The 18,864-nt window shown below is 38.5% G+C and overlaps 1 protein-coding gene across 1 annotated transcript in view; it reads left to right on the top strand.

Moving 5' to 3' along the window:
- The window catches only part of ppp2r5a (protein phosphatase 2, regulatory subunit B', alpha isoform), a 46,983-nt gene that overhangs the window by 2,400 nt on the left and 25,719 nt on the right, over positions 1-18,864 (top strand). The gene's annotated exons all lie outside the window — the stretch shown is intronic.

Here is an 18,864-nt window from a genome sequence, read left to right on the forward strand (position 1 = left end):
ACTCTGTGTTGTTGTTAGGGATTTGTATGTGGGGTGGAGGTCTAGTAGGATTTTTGGGAGCAGCTGTAGTTCTGCTCTTCCCAAAAATGAGAAGTCACAGATTTAATACATCAGACCGGCACATCTGGGAACTTTGGCTTGCAACATGTCCCCGCCTCTTTTTGGAGGAAAACAAATAACACTCGCCATAGACTTTAATGTAAAATATCAGTACAAAACCAAACCAATAGAAAACCACCAGAATTAAATTAGTTTATAAATGACCCAAAGATACTACGTCAAGTAAACATATATCCACTCAGCCTGCCATAGAACGTGCAAGAATCGAAAAGATTAATTTGATCCATCTTCAGCTTCCCAGCATCAAACTCTATGGCCAGAGGTGTCCTACTCGATAACTAACAGCAGTCAACATCAGACAACCATATCATATTGCAGTTACATAGTGTTTCTGTAGTGGTGACAAAAAGTTAAAAAATGTACATATTAGTTTGTACTGCTATTTTACATTAAAGTCTATGGCAAATGTCATATGTTTCCCCCCTAAAAGGGCCAGTCTGATGTATATTCATTTGTTGAATAGTGTTGGATTTCTGATATTTTCTTAAGCACAGATGACACATATAAACATTTTAATATTCGTACAAATTCAGATGTTATGTTAATTCTCTATATATTTTGTGCTTGAATGTTCTAGGTTAAAACAAACTCTACCTATGCAGTTTATTTCAACACAGAAATAAATTGCAGCTGCTACATTGTGGTCAATGTAGCAGCTTCAGTTGATTATAATAGACGCACTCTGTTGCGGCCATGCTGCGACAAACGTCTCGCACTGCCCGGTGTATTTTGGCTGTCAGATTCACGCTCGTCGGCTGCGGTCTTCTCGGCTTGCCACTGGGTGTGCAGCGCTAGCTTCTTCTTCTTCTTTTTCCGTTTTATGGTGGGGTGGCAACCAGTGTCATGGTGCATTAACGCCACCTACCATTTTGGAACGTGAACCAGAGTTACCCCCACAAACAAACACAGCGCCATCTTCTCACTAAACTTTTGGGGGTTGGAAGCCCCAGATGTGGCGCCCGGGGCGGGTCTGGATGTGACATCAGTGACCAATTTGGTTGGACAAGAGCATATCAACTGACCAGTCGACCGGGAGACTACAGCCCTAATAGATAACAAAAGGTCCATTCAGTCCATTTTTTTTTTGTTTTGACATAGACAATAGTGTCTATAAGCTCAAATTAGAAATACAGAATGTTATTGTGATCCATATTACAAACATGAATAATATAAAGTCTTTACACCATACAGCCACAATCATGACTTATATTTATTTATTTTTTAAATTCAAAATGGTGTGATGAGATATAATGACAAATTCACAATTTGCTCAAACTTATTGTGCAGGCAAGCCTCAACAACCTACTAACAGTGTTTATGTTACAGAGGAAAAGGCAGAGCTGAAGTAAGAAGGACTTGCCTGGTCAGGTAGTAGGAACTTTTAGGCGTGATGCAACTTCTCGTGATGCTGCAAACAAAATATGTCATAACTGAGTTGGTGTTAAAGATGACTGCTATCAGACAGTTCCTGCAGAGCAGATTTACATTTATGAAGGACTGCGTAAAGTTTAGTGTCTAATATGTTATTTTTAATCTTATCTGCAGGTAGCAAATAGTAAAAAGCAGAAAGCAGATAGTAAACACAGGCACAGTTTTCCAGCAAGACTTTGTAACACAACACAAAACCAGAGCATTGCACCACAGCAGCATCCAAAATTGACTTGAACAGCATGGCAGCAACTATCCTGTTGACAAGTGTGAAAGTGACAGCCAAATTATCCCCCTTTCTTGCACTAAAAGCTTGAGGGTCCTCAGAGATTTGTGCCTTGTCATGGTCCTCTCCAGGTGTAAAATTTGTATTTTTACTTTTTTTGATATTCTGTGCAGATACACAATTTTAGGTGTCCCATTGAAATTTAGACTAACTAGAATAAATATCATAATACCAATATCTTTTACTGGCTTTAAACATGATCAGTTCGTTGGCATCACATGTATCAGCCAGGTATTGAGTCAGATCCCTTGGCATCTGTGGTGAAACGGTGGATTAAACGATTTAAGGCAATTTTTCCATTGACAGACAATAAAGTAGTTCAGTTTGCTAATGAGTTGGTTTGCAAGTTAGGAGGAAGGACAGCCAACTTGAAAGTAGCACATTAAGTGGCCCGTTAATGTACTTGGCATGAATGTATCTGCGAGTTCTTTGTTCTTTTAGCAGTTTTTTCTGCTAAACACAAAAGAAAAAAAAAATTACCCTTTTGCCAGCAAAATCAACTGATCTCTCAGAATTCAAGTACAATGTTATTCATATTGATGTCACGTATGAAGAAGGCTTTCAAAAGAGCCTCACACAGTCACAAATTAATAAGTGTTATTATTGAAGAATAAATTATTGGCAGAGCTGGAAAGCTTTTACTGTAAAGGAGCTGCCACCACATGATGTACATAGAAGTAAATAGTGGCAGCGGGCAAACTGATCACTAAAAGTCAGACAAACTTTGAAGCACATGATAATTAGATGGAAGTATGATAATGAGCAAATTTATAATGCCATTATCTGATACAAATTTGAGAGATTTTAGGAATAAATGAGCATGCTAACATCATGTCAATAACAGTTTGCCAATAACCTTGTTGTGCCAAACACTTCATACAGTAGGTAGTTCCCTCAGTCCATTTGTATGATTCTGACTCGTAACTCTAAACTAGAAACTCAAGAACATGTAACATAGACAGATTACTGTGATGCTGCATAGTTTGGACTCTAGTTTTGAGGAACACTGAATGTGCCCTTATCACTAGTACTGTTTTGGATTAGAGTCTTGTGTCTCACAAAAAATGGATACATGAGATTGCTATTTTCTCCAGTGACAGTGGAACACAGTCGTGAATGAAGGAGGATGTTAAGATTGAGTTCAGTTGTCCCGATCAGTGTAAATCCTCGTCTATTCATGCCCTTTAGTATGTGCACCTACTTCCTGCCAGACACAGCAGAAATGCTTGCTCTTGCAGACTTGGTGAACATAACCTGATAAGTGGTCAGGCACAAGTAATCACTTTCAACAATCAAGTGCACCTGCAGAGCAGCCGTCCTGTACTAAACTGATATAACAGCTACATGAGTCTCATGTTGTGCTTGTAAGACTCATGTTTTAATGCGATCATTCATCATCTGTGATGTGACAACTTTAGATTTCTGCACAGCCTCTCCTGATTGGTTACTGCCAGCGCTGCCAGCTGAAGAGTCGATCACACTGGATGGTAGAGACACTGTTACACGTCGGTTTAAACAGGAGTTTAGCCGACTTCACTGCTTTTAACACTAAACCACTGAATTGAAACACTGTCCTCTGTTTCCATCAGTTATGTATTTAGATCATTTAGAGACAAGACTCTAAAAGTTTACAGCCTGTCATGCTGTATTACTCTGTGTATAATGACGTGGCTAAAAAATAAAAAGGCAGCGGTTCGACTGACAAAATTGAGTCGACTCGGGGGCTGATGGCAGTCCTACAATTTACACAGTTGCCGAAAACACAACAGCAGCAGGTGAACAATGTTAACATGCCACAGTAGACCTTTTTATATCAGTGTAAACCAAGCATCTTAACAAGGTTTCCCAAATTGGGGATAAATGCTAACTGGCTTACTTTGACTGAGTTAAGATTTTCAATTCACCAACACTATTCCTCTTTACTTGAGTAACTAGCCTAAGAAAGGAAATGTCTGTAGCCAGCATGTTTCAGGTCATGAAAGACAGTACACCGCAAAGATGCTTCTTTCCTCCTGCAGTGGAGAGGTTGGAGTGCTTCTAGCTCCTGTTGTGTGATAGACACTGAAAAGATGAGTCACTCAGAGACCAACATTGTTGCCATGGCAGCCAGAAGCCTTGAGAGGAAGCCAGGGAAATGGTTTACTTTCCAAATACAGACTGCTTCATTTAGGTTGATATTTCTGTCACTGGAGTGAAATTTTGGGCTCAGCCATGATTTCAGACTAGACCTAAGCTTACGTTAGAGCTGTGTGGTGGTTAATATCAACAGCCAGACTGTGTTCGTATCAGTCAAAAAGTAAATTGATTTTAATTCCATGACATGTTCCCACGCAGAAAGTCAAGCTTTGTTGTTCTGTTGTGTATGAGTTCTGTTTTTGCTCTGCTCGTATTCTGTGCCAAAGAGGATATATTTTTCCTACACCTTAATTTATTACACCCACTAAGCCATCAACTTGGCTTCTATCCATTCATGTCTGTTCAGTGTAAAATATAAAACCCTGGTTCACCACATTAAACATTTTCACTTGGCAGGAAAAACACAGGTGGAACTGATAACATTAACAATGGCTCAGTTCCATTCGAGTGTCCAAGGAAGCCATGATAGTGAACCATCATGTACTGTACCAGAGTCTTGAATGTGTAAAAACTAAATGGGATTCAGCTATGATTAACGTTATTAAGAGGACTTATAGTATATATATATATTTCCAGCTCTAAATTTTTATTTTTGGACTCCACTGGAGTAACTTTGCACGATTCACAGTTCAAAGAACCTTAAGGCCCTCCCCCCGATGAGCCCTCTCTGTTCTGATTGGCCAGCTTTCCGGAAACCTGCTGAGGGGCAGCCGCATCAGAGTCGCGTTAAATGACCGCCGATGGAAACCCAACATTTCCTGGTTCACTGATTCGAATTAAAAGCTTTTAAATGGACATATTTGAAGCTCTTTGTTCAGTGGATCAGTTAGAAATAATGCAGGGAGAAATAGTACAAGCAGAAACAGCCACAATGATGATGATGTTTGATGAAGAGCTGCAGATGACCAGCACACCTCCAACAGGTAAACAACTTATTGTACTTTGCAGTGCTGTGTAATGGAGTCATGGCTTGTCATGACTACCCCCAGAACAATGGAAAATGCCATAATGTTAGCAGAGCAGTGAACTGGCGTGCCGAACGTGGAGCAGATGACCATATAAAGAAATCCGTCACGAGCTGACGTCGGCTCAGGCTGAAGGTAGAAAAAAATGTTGGAAACTGAGCGTTCAGAGCAGTCTGAAGCTGTTGCTTTTTACTATTACCTCTACTTTTACCTCATTGTTTGACACATCAGCCATTTTTAACATGAACAACCGACATTGTAACATTATACTATATGTGACTGAAAATAAGGAAAAGCATAATAGGTTCCCTTTAATTGCACCTGTGCTTTTCCCGCTTTGACATGTAAAAAGCAATATCAAGTAACCCTCAAGTTACTGAAAATTCACACTTAACCATATGGGAGTCAAGCACTCATTGCTGTCCTCCTTATAACAAAATTAGCTGCTCCTGATGATTGATGCCAACATCAAACCACAACATTTTCCACCACCAGAACCAAGAGCCAGATGAGTAAAAAGCTGCTCAGACTCATGACTAAAACTGTGTGTGCATATTCATACTAAAAATGGGCATACATGCACTGGCCTGATTTCCACTCCAAGTTAGCTGTGAATTGACATAGACATGCCCTCAATCATCCACTGTTAGTATATCAATACCTCTGCCCGCCCCACCACTTGTTAGACCTGTCAATGGAAAAACGGCAAAAATGTAGCGACGGTGTCACAACAGCAAGGTTCCTCACAGCAGCTGTCATTATGTGTGAGAATTACGCATGGCTTTTGCTATTTAAAGCGCCCTAATCATTAATTCATCACAAAATAATCTGCAGATTAATCGGTAATGAAAGTATGCACCTTTGGCATTTTACAGATCGCTGTGTAGACTGAAAAAAGCACACAATCAATTAAGTTGGGTGACGACCTGCACAAACAATGTTTTATCATTTAGATTCCATTTATTACCTCATTTGTCATCTCCACCTTATCATAAATCACAAAATGGGAACGTTCTCAAAACATATTGTGCTTTTATGAATTTTCTAGCTGAGAATTGGCGTTATGTATGTTTATTTATTGGTCTTTGACAACCAGATGGAGTCACCAGAATCTATTATCTTTTTTTTTTTTTGCATTATACATAGGGTCAAATAGTCTCCCTGATTGAACTATAGCTTTAATCTAGAAACATATTGTATATAAATATACAGGTGATTTCAGTTGCTTATATTATGTTGCTTAGGTCTCATTTATCTTAGTGTTGACTGTGCCTTAGTTTTGAGTTTTAGATATTTTAATAACATGGCATTGCAATGGCTGTTCATGAAAAAAATATTCACTGTATTGACCTATTGATTGGCAAGTGTGTGTGTGTGTGCCACATGGTCTGTTTCCATCATGTCTGCCAGCAGATGGCAAATCGATACATAATTTTCTGGGAAACAAAGGGACAAGGCTTTTGTGTTGCACTGCGATGATGTTCTTGTTTCTGTTGCTGTCAGTGTCATAATTATGGCCTCAGGCAGGTTAGGGTTTGCTTTTGTATAAAACTGCTGCCTCAACTTTATTTTGTGCTAGCAGTCTGCTTGCTGAAGACATGGGTTGTGTGAAGCTGTGTTCCCATAATGACCAGCTGCGAGTAGGGCTGGGCGGTTTTACATAATACATTTATATCATGGAATGGATGGTAAAGATGTATATCGCAGTGAATAATTTTCCCCTCATAATTTCAGTTTGAATTTTAAATGCAGTACAGAAAATCTGGGAAGTTTTTACTCTCTTGAGAGAAAGTTAAAGTATTCTCAGCTACCTTAAGTACTTTGTGGAAGTTGAGAGCTTTTCATAGTGTGCAGCTAACTTTGTGTGTGTGTTTGCTTGCTGGTCTCTACACTTTCTGAATGACTTATGGATTTTATGTTAGGTGATATTTGCAGCTTGGTATTCAAAGTCATCTCTCACACCAGTTTTGATGGCAACTTTGTGTTTATGCAGATGAACAGATACAGCATGTGTCATGTCTTTCAACCACTGGCTCTTCTTAGGAGGATAATAACTAGTCAGTGACTTAGGCACGAATGTCTTCATAGTGGTTTTTCTTTCCCCACCACAGCTAGAGATACTTGTGTCAGAGGCGAGGCTCATTATCAAACATGCTTTATGCTTGCAGAAATGTTTCCTCATTTGTCCTGCCTCTGTAGCTCTGCCTGTTTCCATCTCTTCACCAACCTTTTATTAGCATGCAAATACATACGTATGTTTTAGCTTAAAAAGTAAACGTGCACTCACTGGTTAACATGCAGTAAGTTGCACAGATGCTCACGTTGCACTTTATCTCATTTACTCTACTGGAGTAAATGCTATAGCACAGTCCATATACCTCTAACAGAGTGTCATTTATACTGGTTATACCATCAATGTGAAGCTGTCACTTTCAGCAAATAACAGTCATTTACAGCTCAAAGCTCTTGCAACTCAGCAAGTGTGCTCCACACTGACTCTTTATGAACAAATAATAACTACTACCATCTTTTAAAGTGAGATGTACCAATTTTCAGTCTTTCTTTTGATAGCTACATACAGTATGGTTTGGCAAAAAGTAGCCCATGTTTTTTTGTGTTGTCTTCAGACACCCAGCATCAGTTCAGTGCCAGTTGATTAATCAATTGGTCAGTAAGCCAACTATTTTGAGTCATTTTAAGAGAAAATGATCTAATTCCAGCTTCTTCCAATGTGAATATTTTCTGATTTCTTTAGACTTCTATGATAGTAAACTGAATATCTTTGGGTTGAGGGCTGTTGGTTGGGACAAAAGAAGACATTTGAGGACGTCACCTTAGGCTTTGAGAAACAGTGATTGTCATTTTTCACCATTTTCAGACATTTCAGTGTTTATAGTTATCATAGAAGTATGAGCGCCACTGCTAAAATTTCACACGATCATTAATATCAATGGGCTACTAATGATTTTCACTTTCACACTGCGTGCAAGCATGATAACACCCTACGTTACTGTGGAATTGCTTTGAGTCATCCTCCTCCTTATTTTTCAAACACATGAAAGGTACTGTTATAAGAGTAGTGTAGCTCCTTTAAGGAATAGGTCGGTGTGTAATTTGTGTGCATAACGAGTGTGTGGTTAAGCAAGTGGAGAGAGTGGGCACCAGAAAAGTGACGGTGAATGCGAGAGGAGCAAGGGAAAAGGTTAGCAGTAAATTGTCAATCTGGCACTAAATTTACAGTATAGATTACAGTGTTTCAGTTAATAAATGCTGCAGCTTCTCAAGACCAAGAAAAGTCTTGTCTGTTGTTTCCCCAACTGCTGGAAAAGTGAATGGGGTTAGCCCTGAAGTTAGCGACAATGGATTAGCCTAACTTGACCTTTTAAAGTGGATCAGCTATTCTCATTTTAGCGTCAATCTCAGCGCTCCTAAACAGAGAATGGAGAAATGTCTAGCTGCTGAGCCTCCTGAGTTTTGCTCAGCACCCCGCCACCACCTCCACCCCCTTATCTTTCTCTGCCACTGTAACACATGCTCAAGTTTCAGTGTAACTCATAGAGGTAATGTGATTAAAACAGCACTAGTTTCTCCGAGACAGGCTGGAACACTGTTCATAGTACAACAGTATAAAGTCAAAATACAATCAAACCCCTTAAGAGTTTGATTCCTTTATTTGATTTATTTGACATATCAAAACAAATATATATAAAAATGTCATACACTGTGACAAATACATATTCATGAAGAATGAGGATAACATGATAAAGTTAAAAGATAACCTATTTCCATTGTGGTCCTCTTTTCCAAGGGCTCTTCTCCCTTTCATGTTTCAGTCATCCTTCAACAGAGAAAACAGCTCTAGCTTTCTTCCTTTGTGCTTGTGTGGTTTTTATGTCCATCTTTAAATGAACATCAGATACTGTTTTTTTGTGTTGAATGGCCTCGTAACCGGACACTAGTTTAGGTTTTGTTCTGAGGTTATGTGTAACAGGGGAACAAGGGTCATTGTACTGAACATCAGTTAGATTATTTATAATGTGATTTTTATCATATAAATATCAGAAAAATACACTCAGTACTGTCTTGTTATATTAAATTCAGTCTTATGACCCACTCTTTTGAAAATGATACAGGTTACTTTCTCAGTTAGACCTCTGGCAGTTATGTGCACACAGACCTTTTTGTTCTACTACCTTCTAGCAAACCTAAGAGAGAAAGCTAACAAAGTGTTTATCGGCAATAACAGTCAAAGAAAAAGCTGCTTTACTTTTGCTTTTTTTTGGATTTGTATAAATGCCTTGTTGTGTTTTTATTCACGGCTATACTTTAAAAAAAAAAAAAACTTTTGGCGACATACCTCCATGCTGAAATTGTAACATGTCTTTAAAACCAAATTAAGATGCTAATTTATGTAACTGTGCTTCAATTTTAAAGTCTTTTCTTGGTCTATTTGCAGTTCTCATTTTGGTTCATACCTTTGCATTTGACCCGTATTGCTTGGGCTTTGTCTCTACTCAGAGGTCAAATCATACAATGAGCAGTAAATTTACTTTTAATATTATAATATTTTCTTCACTTCTCTCTCTCATTTTATCTTTGTAGTTTACAATAAAAATGTTCTAGTGACTCTTTAACCTGCTTTTTGGGTACTGTTGTGACATATTGTGCCAGCAGTGTTTTAATGGGCAGCCTAAACAAACGTGAAGATGCATCTCTGAATCAGATTGTACGTACATTACCATCTCATCCAACCAGTTCAGCAGCTGCAGTATGACCTACATGGCATCACTCCTGTCATGCATTAATAGTCACATTTAGCACAGTAGACTGTCACTTCTGTTTTTTTTGTTTTGTTTTTGTTTTGTTTTTACAACTCACCAGTCATATCCTGTACATGTTGAAGCATTTCACATGTCTTACAAGTCTGTGTGCTTTGGGGTTGTGATAGTAGGAAGATCTTTTTCCTGTGTCTCATTTTTCCCTTTCTCTTAGTTTGTAGGGCTGTGTGGCCGAATAATAGACAGGAAATGCAATCCTAACCAGTGCAGACAATACTGGGACCTTTTTTTTATAGGAGCACCTGCAGATGTAGCACACAAGGACTCTCCTACTGTGAATTGTTAGTGCTTCCCCGGAAGTTACTGCTAAATGTGGGACCATTTAAGTTTAACCAGTTTTGTATCATTATGTTTTTGGGTTGTCTATACGTACATACATCCAATTTTCTTTCATATATCTCAGGAATGCCCAGAGGGAATTTCATTACATCTGACACAAGGATAAACTGATTAGAATTTAGTGGTCAAAAGTCAAGGTCACTGTGACCTCACAAAACACGTCTTTGGCCATAACTCAAGAATCCATATGCTAATTATGACAAAGTTTCACAAAAATGTCTAAAAGGATAACATGATGAAATGATGACATTTTGTATCCAAAAGGTCAAAGGTTAGCTCCATCGTGACATCATAATGTTCTGCAAAAACATCATAATGTTCTGCAAAAACACTTTTCTAGCCATTATTCAACACCATAACTCAGGAACAGAAGGGGAGATTGTGACCATGTTTCACATTTGGTTGGATACTGAACTGGTGACACTAATCTTGAGTTCCCATCTTCAAACTGTGGTGATTGTATAAATCTTCTGTGCTGCCAGGTTGAAGATGTGTGTGAAGCATCCATGTTTTAGAATTTTTAAGCTTCTTAGCAGCGATGTCCACATCTGAAGCTTTGTCTACTGTCATGGCCAAAAATTTGTTTTATCAGAATCAGCTTCATTGGCCAAACATGTGAACACATACAAGGAAAATACACTTAATACCTTTTATTAAATTCCTTCAAAGTGTTCAATACAAATATATGAGTCTGGACAGAGATAGATTCTAGTTTTTACATTAAATGCAATTTTTATTTTTTTAAGACTTTTTTCAAAGAAGGAGGGTTTGTAAGGTGTCTCAAATAAAGGAAAGCACCCCAAATAAAGTAAAATATACTTAAGTAGAAATTATTATTAGCACTTCGCTTGCTGAAAATACAGAGTCAGGGGACTTTTTATTTTTGCCTGGATTGAGCCTCCCAAGTAGAACTTGCTCTTAGGCTGCATACAGTGGGAAGGTCTCTTTTACTGGTTTGCAGGCCCCAACCTAAAGCATTGTCCTTACGTTCACCTTAACCACCGATAACCTTAAATATTTAATTGGTTGAGCCTGTTGTGAACATGGAAAAATCTCTTTGTCCTCCTTTTAAACCACCATGGTTTCAGAAACAACTCTTCTAATTATTTTTTTTCCACAAGCTGAAGTGCACTAGATTTAAATAATTAAACATATTTTAGCAGCAGTTATTGGGCTATAGCTTATTTGTGGATTATAAAAATATTAACGTGTGCTTGTTACAACACTGGGCAGGTTGTATAAGCAACATGAAGTAAATATGTGGCAGGTAGTTCGGGAGCAAATCTAACTAATCCCCTAAATGTGGAGTCCTAAGTGACAAAGACTGTGCAGGACTAAGCTGTCACTGTTCAGAGGTCACCTGACCTGCATACTTCTCTTCAGTTTGTTTTGGTTTCTTTCTGCTTGGTATAGTTCTGTGAAATGTTGATGGGCACCAAAAGGGCAGGTATTTATGTGAAGGAGTTTTAACGTGGTGAGCTTAGGTTTCCTTAGGTATAATATAAATATGTTTGTTGTATATTTAACTGTGAATAGGTCAAGACCCCTAGTGTTTCTACCATCATGTTCATTATTATTTTTCCATGTTCACACTACAAATCTGTCCTTACAGTTGTGCCAGCACATTAGTCAGACACACGGCTCAGACAGTCAGATAAACCTATGTAAAGAGTCTTAATAGTAAGATTTAATACATTCCCTCACAGTTTGCCAAGAGGATTATATAACGAAACAATAGTTTCCATCTTTATAACCACATTTTGGATTGAAAAGAGATATCAAGTGCCGTAGCTGAAGAACAGCAGTAATCAAAATGCAAATATAGGTCAGACACTTTGCTCTAGCTGCACAATATCAAGCTGTTATAATACTGGAAAATATGTTTTTGTACATTTAATGTCCGTTCCTAATACAACAGCATGTTATTATTTTTAAAAATGAAGCATTTTATTATCGTGAATTAATCTTTCAACATGAATCCTTATACGTACCTGTTCGTGTTCATAAAAAGCAGCTTGATCGTCACAATTGCACTGTGTGAGTGCTGCGTTTCTATTTTACATGACCGTTTCCTTCTGCCGCGGTGTATGGCAGCTATTCATCCAAGACACAACACGCCAGTCATCGGGGCAATGAAACATGGGATGCCAACATGGAAAGTGGTTGCATAACTGCAGTCATCTTCAGACTACAGCAATCAAACGTTCACTATTGCATTCTGTTCACATGTATGTTTCATCGATGATGAGAACACACTGATGATATTTGAATGTTCTGTTGAGCTACTGTTTTGAACATTTTAACATCTTTGAACAAATGGAATAGCGTTGTTTTCTTAGTTATAAATCTGCCACCCTGCGTGTCACACTGTGTATCTAGATTTATCTTTATGCTTTTGTAATATACAAAGACGCATGCCTACGGGGCACAGAGTTTGGCTGACGATCAACTCAAAGAGGAGTCTTGGTTCCAAATTTCTTCCTTTTTAAATTGATGGATTCTGGGAAATTTGGCCTGATTTTTTTTTTCATACTTTCTCAGGTCTACTGAGAGTTCCTTAGACTTAATGGCCTCATTTTTTGTTTTTCTGACATTAATTGTGAACTGTAGGACCTTATTTAGACATATTTGGCCTTTATAAATCATGTCCAATAAAATACATCTCTCCTCACATAAAAACATCTGCTGTTTGTTGTTGCGTATGAGCATGCAACCATGGGCCTCAAACACATTGGCGCAACAATAGCCTATGTTTACATTTTCTGAAACTTTCTGGAAAAAACACTAAATTATTTTTTAGAGGAACGTCATCATCATTCTTGTGTTCGTGACTGTTTTATGGGCTGTGTTATCGCATTAATGCTTCAGTCCTTAGCCTCACGTGTTCTGTCAGGCCACTATTTATACTAAACCTTGCTCTGTTAAAATAAGAGAAGTTAAGGGTTAAGCATAACTTGCACCGACCAATGAATTCCATTTTTGAGTGGAAGTTTCTCAGCAGGAGTCAAACATAATGTATTCATTAGACTTGGAAAGCTGTACAACTGGAGGCCCATGGGCACCTGTCCACTCAACCAAGATTAATATCTGTGTATGAATGGGTACAAGATATTCCAAGTTCCAAGCATCCTGGTATATATAAGCTCCATGTGCACAAATGTCAATCACTGGATGTAATTATGAACTCTGTGCTGGAAGGGATCTTTCCCTCATGGAATATTGAACATTTTCAACCCACCACTCGCTGCACGTTATGCAATTTAATGCACAATACTTCCGCTTTGACTTATCTCACCATAGCTGTTTGCAATACTGTTATCTGTTTTCCATCCCTGTCTGCACATGCATCTCAAAATGGTTTCACTGAGTTTCCAAAGATGATCGGTCACAAGTAACATTACACTTTTAAACTGAATTTGGAGTCTCATAGCAAATGCTCTGTGTTCATGAATTATATCTTTATTAAACCATTAATGCATTTGCATTGCAGCCACCATGAGTCTCCAGAACAGCTTCAGTGCTCCTTGACATGGATTTCTTGTTTTGATGATGATCGTGGAGAGTGATGACATTCAAAATCCCCTATAGGTGTTCAACTCTGTTGGCCATAATGTGATTTACATAATTTTCATACTCATCATGCTATTCAGTGACCCCACCCACCCTCTCCATACACTGTATGGATGCATTTGTGTTGTTTTACTACGCATTTATTAATTTTTCCCGTTAATTTGTCACTTGTCTGTTTGTGGTTAGTTTAATGATTAACATCACATTTTCATGAAATTGTCTTTGCAGTGCTGTGGTTTTAGAGCTAAGATCATATTTCCTGTTTTTGTCACCCAATCAGGTTTATGTTCTTTGTTATACAGTACATGTGGCTGGGAAACCACATGCATCACTTCAGGCAATACTGTATAATCACAATAACATTTTGAATAAATTGTTTATTTTGTAAAAATAACTGTTGTGTCTAAGCGCAGATATTACCTTAAATTAGTGTTGTTATATTACTTTTGCAACAAAGAACATTCCTTCATATTCAGGGGAGAACTTAATTTCAGCATATGAACAAACCTTGGTTCATTTCAGCAAATCTTCTGCATGTGCAATCATAGGATTTGGAAATAGCAACAGCATTGTGCAGCCTGCCAGACTTGCTTTGTTCTGCAAGTACGGTACTTAACAAACCCCAACGTAGCATTTGTCTTGTAATAATAAACCAATGTGGTATTCACCCATTTACACTTGGCTGAAAAATTGTGACCAACATGAAATGGAACGTAGCAAATATAATGACCGAATAGTTGGTGCAACATTTGTTTTGCACATGACAGCATTCAGCAGCATCTAGTGTTGTTGCTAAATACTAAGCAGATGAGCTGCTCTGTGTCCTTAGTATCAAGGTTTTTGAACAGAACACGCTGCTGCATATTTTAGGACTTAGTGTGGTCATTTCTTGTTGGAATTTACTCCACAAATGGTGACATGCTTGAACCCTGTATATTAACCCACAGAAAAATGTTATTACCACTCACAAAATTGTGCAAAAAATGTAACATTTCCTGTAAATCCAGTTTTATTACATTTGATTAGGAAATTTTAAAAAATATTTGGGGGGCAACTTTTGCCCTGACTGTCTAAATTTACCAAATTTTGGGGGCACTTTAGAAAATTGTAACTAGTGCATAAAGTTGCTGTTTTTAATGTGAAATGAGCCCAGTAATTACCAGCTTGTGCCGACACGAGTAAATAAATACTATTGCTGATCCAAAGAGAAGTGTGTGTATGTGTACGGAATATCATTTGTATGTGTGAAAGAAAGCAGGAGACAGTTCTAAATATTTAGGCTTTTATTCATCTCCTAATAGCCTTTGTATATGTATAATGCATTAGTTTATGGATTGATTGAAAACTTCATCACAATCTTTCAGATGTACTAGTTTATGGTCTTTTTGAAACATCCTCTTTAGAAACTGTTGAAGGTCTATTAAAGTATTTGAGGAAATTAAAGGCAGTGTTTCACAACTAAATGTGAACTAGTGACCTTACAAACAACAACATTAACAGAAGCGAATTCAAGTGACAACACTGCAAACTGCTAAAGTAATACCCATTAAACAATAGACTATTCAATAAGTCAGTCACCAGCAATCAGCCATACTTCATGGGCTACTTGAGTAGATTCATATTATATATGGGTTTCACTGTCAGTCAGATTCTGTGTCATCCATTTCCATTGCTGCTTCATGCAGCTTTATTGCTGGACGCCTTTGTTTTTTTTTTTCCACTTTTAAACTAACTCCGCCAATCTTGGGGGCAATTTTTGCCCTTCAATCACAGTTTTAAGGGTCATTCTGAGATTTCTTGGGGCATTTTTGTCCCCTGTTAATTTCCAAAGCTGAATGTTATGGAACGGCATGTGTTAATTGTTGTATTTGGGAGAAGTGATGAATCTTAAGTCTGTCATTTGAGGTCATGCTATAATCTTTAAGATATCCAAATGGTCATTCGTAAAGTCATCAATTGTAAAAACTCTAATCCAGGGCTCTTTTAGTTACAGTACTACAGTGATTGCCTCCCAAAGGAGACATTTAGTAGTTAAGCTACAAAACCAAAATCCTGCAGAGATCAAGAGACACAGTGAAGAAATTTTTTTAATTATTTACCAAGCAACTCAAAGGACACTAAGGAATAATTATACATCCCATGTTATCTATCTGTCCATGTGTTAATGAAATTGTGTGTTACTGCATCCAGATAATCATATAACTGATTCCTAAAGCTTTGTGTAAGCTACACCAGTCAGAATATTCAGTACAAGATTACTTTTGTTAATGTTATGTCTCATCTTACTTCTAAGCTAGCTAAGTTGTAATTAAATAAAATATAAAATAGCTCTGGCACCTTGATAAAACTGGGATTTCTGTCTGTTCTCTTAAAGGATTGGGCTGATTGGCTGAAAAATTTCAAACCGGTTTGATATTAAGCCAAGTAGACTTCCATCCAATCTGACTTCTTTCTGCAGCCAGTGGAGTCGCCCCCTGATGGCCATTACAAAGAATGCAGGTTTAAGGCACTTCTGCATTGGCTTCACTTTTCAGACCGGGAGCTACCCACTTGCACATGACTCCGCCGCTCTGAGCGGAACATAATGAGAGCCCATGAATGAGAGCATAGCGGCACCACAGTCAGGACAACTGAGTGACACATTGTGTTTTAATTTCTCACAACAACCATTCAACTTAATTTTTCTTCCTGTGCTACAGTACTGAGTTGTCACGGTGTTTCCGGTTTAACAGCCGGAGCATAGCATGGCTATGCTATGCTAACGATGCTAGCCACGCTAACTAGCTGCAAGCCACCATGCAGGCTGGTTAAATGATCCCTCGCGTCCCTTTGTATCTGGCGGTTGTTTTCAAAATACAAGCTGCTTTCAGACTGCTGGAAGCTGGAAGCAGTCCAGCTGGGTGTATCCGGGTTATCAGTGAGATCTGCACCGTAAGCCCACGTCAGCCTACGTCCTCCTGCTCATCATAGGTGTCTAGCTGGGTGGACAGCAGCAGCCGACCCTGTCAGTGTTGGAGCAGAATGAGATGCCTAGATGTCTCATAATGACAAATGCCGGTACAGTCAGTTCACATAAAATCAAACCGGTTTAAGCTCGTACACCGTACCGGCAAAACCGGAAACTGACCCAACCCTACTCTCAAATGCTTTCTTGCTCTCTTTGTTCTTTTACATAGCTTCATAGTTGAAATGGAAATATTTCCCTTCTTTTCTAAGCACCCTGAGGAATTTGTGCACTAATGCATCTGTATCTGCAAGGCAAAAATAGCTTCACATTGGGAAAAGCATCAACATGTCAGGCTGTATCTAACAGGCCCAGCCATCTCTCCTCCCAGGAGAATAAAGACAATTCCCCTGTAAAGAAATACAATAATGTTCTTCACATACTCCCTGGTTACTCAGATAGCTCATAGAAAACACATTCTGAATATGTTAAATCCCAGCCTGAGTGTTGCCTCTGTTAATTTCATGAAACCACAAGGGAGGCTAAGTTTGCCATCTTATGCATGACCATGACTTATAATAAAAGAACTGTGCAGCTTTCTTTAGAGAGGAAAATATCTCTAAAATCTGAAATAGAGAAGAGTTTTCCCTAGACTTAAGGTGCAGACAGAATACTATATTGCTCTGTGTTGAAGGTTCAAACTCATCATTTCCATTGGCACAGATATGCACTTCCTTTTTTCAAGGTATCTATCATAAATGGATAGAAAAAACACTGAAAATTTCCCTCCAGCATGCCTGACACTCAGCCCTACACAAATCTACTGTACGCCTATTTATACACTTACAGCAAGAAATATGAGCTACTTGTATGTCATGTTAACACCAGCACAGACCGCAGGGGTATTATGGTCCCTTTTCCTCTCTTGTTCCAGTTTGGTATTCAGTCTGCCCTTTGAATATGGAATCCTTTGAGATTTGATACTTTGGAAAATTGGCATTAAGGCAAAAGTAGTGGGTTGACAAGTAAGCCTGGTGTAGTTACACTCAGATATTGAGTTTACTCAGAGCAGCAGCCAGTGATCTGACCCATAGAGTTCAGTTGCGTAAGTACTTCATCAACTGTCAACACCACTGGAACATTTTCACTAGGTGTGAAACGTATTGTGAATTTGTTTGGCTGCGCTTGACTGTGCATTGTCACATGCCACACCGTTTTCTGAAATAATGCCTGTTCAGTTGCATAGTATCAACTGAACAGGCATTAATTCAGTTTGCTGATGGTCTCAAGACACTTTAACGTCTGACTTCAAGACTCCCTGTAGCACTAGAATGTGAATGCACAAGCAGTGACATAAATCAATACTTCCTGAGTGTCGCAAGCTATTGTGAGTACATTGAGAACCGCTTCCCAACGGGTGAGTTCACACCATGTGCTTATGCAAGCTCTGGTAAAGATGGAAAAAAAATAACTAATAAACAAAGAAAAGGGTATTATATTTACGTCCCCCTCCAGTCAAAAATGTGATCACTGAAAATCTGAGTTTAAGGCGTGTACATATGAGTGCGATTTTAGGACAATACCACTTGTTTGTAAGCCAATCATGTTCCAGTGTACAGCTTAGGCAAGTGTGATGTTGAAACGTCCAGCACACATACAAGGACAACGGACTTTTTTAGAGTGAGACATCTTGTGTCCAGAAGTTAGCATAAACTTTTGAAATGAACAATATTTGCTTATTCATTGATTCTGGGTTTTTTTCATTTTCTGGGTTTTTTACTAGCAGTGTCAATATATGTCGGTGTCAACAAGTGCTGTGGACTTTGGGGGTACCTGGTTCTTGAGGTGTTGTATGTTGTAAATCAGACCTGCAGTGTTGGTGCACTTAGCTGTGTGTTCCTGCTACCATTACAGAGAGTCCTGTGTCCACAGCGATGAGCTGCTGCTGTGCTGGAACAGAACATCACTGTACAGTGTGTCACCGCATTTCTGGACGGCTTCCAGATGCTGTTTATAGCTTAGCTGGGGTCAAGTTTGACAGCCCTAATAACCCTGAACGCACTCACCGTCTAATCCATAAAAGGCTTTACAATCAAAGCCGAGAATGACTGGGCTGCCTCTGTGTGGCAAAATGCAACGGTGTTATTTTGTCTGTCTGCCTGCCTCAGCAGTTAAGTTAGAAATGTAATATTATGCAATAAACTAGATATTTAGAGGTTGTTTTGTCATTGATTTAAA

Source organism: Thunnus thynnus, chromosome 18 (assembly GCF_963924715.1).
Source record: "Thunnus thynnus chromosome 18, fThuThy2.1, whole genome shotgun sequence".
In the NCBI taxonomy this organism is placed as follows: Eukaryota; Metazoa; Chordata; class Actinopteri; order Scombriformes; family Scombridae; genus Thunnus; species Thunnus thynnus.